The sequence below is a fragment of the Coffea arabica genome, chromosome 6c, assembly GCF_036785885.1.
Source record: "Coffea arabica cultivar ET-39 chromosome 6c, Coffea Arabica ET-39 HiFi, whole genome shotgun sequence".
Classification (NCBI taxonomy): Eukaryota; Viridiplantae; Streptophyta; class Magnoliopsida; order Gentianales; family Rubiaceae; genus Coffea; species Coffea arabica.
This window is the reverse complement of record NC_092320.1, coordinates 42509457-42513692: the sequence shown is the minus strand read 5'-3', so window position 1 is coordinate 42513692 and position 4236 is coordinate 42509457.

The window sequence follows — 4236 nt, the reverse complement described above, 5'->3', positions numbered from 1 at the left end:
CAATCATTTCCAATAACCAAGTAAGCCTTCAAGGCATCAAATACACATAGCACAATGCCACATTATAACAAGTGAGTGAGTAGTATACTCACCAAGTAAGAAAATGGTGTTTCATACACCGCGATCACCAAGGCGTCGTGAGCTACCGTCACGCCCTAGAGTCAAGCAACAAATGCAATGAGACTCGATAACGAGTCATATAGCAATGCTAAACACAACCCCAATAGGGTTTCATATGCATAAATGTACATAATAGCAAACCAGAAATTCGAAAATGGCCTTAGCCATGGCCCCATATAGAAAACTGTTTTACACTCATTATGCGGTAATGGCACAACTCTCATTACGAATATCGATTGGGGGTGTAAGACCCACCGTTTCGAAGCTATGGAACAGGGCTACAACAATGTAGAAAGTCACTCCATCCAGTTCGTAACACAACTAGGTCAAATATGCCAAATACTAACCCAGAATTCCTAAAACAGGTTCGGAAAACACAAAAAACTGTAATCGGTATATCTCAGTCCTTACAAGTCCAAATGCCGAAATTCCAAAGGCATAAGTTAGCTAAGACACTCAGCTACATTTCATAAGAAGACACCAACTCCAAAATCCAAACCAATTCCAGTCAAAATAGCCAATTACTATCGCAGTTCGCATTCTGCTCAAAGCAGAACAGCTACAGTAATTTCGTCATAACTCATTCTATATTAATCCAAATGACCTGAAATTTTGCAGGCACATCAACCTCATCAATACCTACAACTTTCATGTTTTGAGCAAAGTCAAATTCGGCCTCTAACACAGTGATCTAAAACCGGACAGAATTGGGCTTCAAGAACCCTAATTTTCCAATTTTCCATCCAAATCCAAAATTAGTTGCATTTAACCACATTTGACATCCACTAGAGCCATTTCCAACCATTACAATTCATCATACAAAGCCACAACCTTCATTTCATATTAAACCAGAAAAATTCTCAATAAAATGAAAACTTCATCAAAACAAACCAAATCAAGAAACAAATCACATATTACTTCTCTCATGCACCCATTAAGCACAAAATAAGCATCATTAGAGGTAGTAGGGTGTTTCAAGCTTCACTTACCAAGAAACAAGAGAGAGAGAGATGATGAACACCTTTGCTCTTCAAACCAAGTTCACTACACAACTTACTAACACTAGAAGGCAAGTTTCTATGGAGTGAAATCTTGTTTAAGGCCTTACTTGAGATGATTTGCTAGTAGAAACTTGAAGATTGAAGAAGTTCTCCTTCTTGCAAGAGTGAGAGAGAGAGCCGGCCAAAGGGGAAGAAAAATGAGGAAATTTTGTGAATTTTTTGAGATATTTAACCTTTGGTCAAGAAAGTCAAAATTGTGAATAGTATTTCTTAAGGTTCAACCAATGAGAAGATGACATGTGGCACTTCCATCAATGCATTCTTATCTTTCTTTTCCCTCTCACATCAATCACTTCACACATTCTACTTATCTATTAACACCCGATAAATTTTACACAGTATCCGAAACTTAACCTTATTGGCCGAATTTTTCCGAACTATTCGCACTAGTGGGTCCCACGTCCACTATTTACTCTTAATTTCCTAAAAACTCACCAATGCTAGAAAAATCATCTTAAAACTATAATTGCTCATAAAATCCTCTCAGAAAATATTTTTAAGCCAGAAAATGCAAAATTATGCAATTAAAGGGGAAATAACCCTAGGAAAATAATTAGGGTTTTACGGGCTCTCACACTCTCCCCCCCTTAAAAGAATTTCGTCCTCGAAATTTCTCACCTTAACTCCCGAAAAGGTTTGGGTATTTCTTTCGCATTTCCTCTTCCATCTCCCAAGTAGCTTCCTCCACTCCGTGGTTTCTCCATAGCACTTTCACTAGCGGAATCTTCTTGTTTCTGAGCTCTTTGACTTTTCGATCGAGTACTTGAACCGGTTTCTCTTCATAGGCCAGTGATTCATCTACTTCGATATCCTCCGGTTGTAAAACATGAGATGGGTCAGGATGGTACTTCTTTAGCATCGAGACGTGAAATACATCGTGGATTCGAGATAGACTGGATGGCAGTTCCAATCGATACGCGACCGCTCCAACCCTCTGAAGGATCTTGTAGGGTCCGACGTACCGCGGTTGAAGCTTCTTTCCTTTCCCCATTGTCAAACTTCGTAAGGGTGTGATCTTGAGAAATACATGATCCCCAACTTCAAACTCCAAGTTTTTCCTTCGATTATCCGCGTAGCTCTTTTGGCGACTCTGGGCGGTTTGAAGTCGTTGCCTTATCAACTTGACCTTCTCGTGAGCCTCTTCCATCCATGGAATAGTTGTCAGGTCCAGTGCCTTCTTTTCGCCAACCTCATCCCAGTAAATCGGTGAGCGGCACTTGCGTCCGTAGAGAGCTTCGTACGGAGCCATTTGAATTGACGAATGGAAGCTATTGTTGTACGCGAACTCCACCAAGGTCATGTGCTGACCCCAACTGCCTCCAAAGTCCAGAATGCAAGTTCGTAGCATGTCCTCGAGAGTTTGAATTGTCCGTTCTGACTGGCCATCCGTCTGAGGGTGATAGGTTGTGCTCAAATTGAGTTTCGTCCCCAGGGTTTCTTGGAACTTCTGCCAAAATCGTGATACGAACCGTGGATCCCGATCGGAAACGATGCTCACAGGAACACCGTGTAGTCTTACTACTTCGTCCATGTACAGTCGGGCCAACTGATCCATTGAATACTTCATGTTCACCGGCAAGAAATGGGCCGATTTGGTTAATCGATCAACGATCACCCAAACGGCATCGTGTCCCCTTTGCGTCCTTGGTAAACCTGAAACGAAGTCCATGGTGATGTTTTCCCACTTCCACTCGGGTATCTCCAAGGGTTGTAACAAACCCGATGGTTTTTGATGCTCTGCCTTCACTTGCTGGCAAATGAGACATTTCTGCACGTACAGCGCGATTTCCTTCTTCATGTTATCCCACCAGTAAGTTCCCTTCAGGTCTTGATACATCTTGCTGCTACCCGGATGGATTGTATACTTAGACCTATGAGCTTCCTCCAGAATTTCCTGCTTTCAATGACCTCGTCCTTTGGTACCACCATTCGGTTTCGGTACTTCAAAATACCTTCAGGACTCAAATTGAAGTCCGTAGTTTCTCCCTTTTCTACTTTCTCTCTCCACTTCCGAACCATCACATCCTTGCCTTGCGCCTCTTTTATACGTTCCAGTAGAGTGGATGTAACCCTAATATTGCCAAATATCATCTTATGGCTCCCAAGACAGGGTTTCCACTCGCACACGGATTCTAGCAAATCCCATTCCTTGATCATTAGCCCTGCTACTTGCACTTTACGACTCAAGGCATCCGCTACTACATTTGCCTTTCCCGGATGGTAGTTGATTGTACAATCGTAGTCCTCCAGAAATTCCATCCATCGCCGTTGTCTCATATTTAATTCTTTCTGGGAGAAAAGATATCTAAGACTCTTGTGATCCGAAAACACTTCGAAGGTCACCCCATATAGGTAGTGCCTCCACTTTTTCAAAGCAAACACAACTGCAGCTAATTCTAGGTCATGAGTCGGATAGTTCTGCTCGTGAAGCTTCAATTTCCTAGAGGCAAAAGCAATCACATTCCGGTTCTGCATCAAAACACATCCCAATCCCTCTCGCGACGCGTCCGCATATACTGCGAACCCGTCCACTCCATTTGGCAAGACCAGTACCGGAGCCATGGTCAATCTTTTCTTTAATTCCTGAAAACTTGTTTCGCATCGACCGCTCCAGATAAACTGGCCATGCTTCTTCGTCAAATCAGTTAATGGTCCGGCCAACTTGGAAAAATCTTTAATAAACCTTCGGTAATACCCAGCTAGCCCTAGAAAGCTACGAATCTCCGTGGGGGTTTCTGGCCTCTTCCAATTGGTCACAGCTTCAACCTTCGCCGGGTCCACTGCAATACCTTCATGAGAGATCACGTGCCCTAGAAACGCCACTTTCTCCAACCAAAACTCGCATTTACTGAACTTGGCGTATAGCTGATGTTCCCTCAATGTCTGCAACACCACTCTCAAATGCTCCTCGTGCTCCTCGCGTGACTTAGAGTAGACCAAAATGTCGTCAATAAACACCACGACAAATCGGTCCAGGTAGGGTTTAAAAACCCTATGCATTAAGTCCATGAAGGCGGCGGGAGCATTAGTCAATCCAAAGGGCATAACGGCGAAC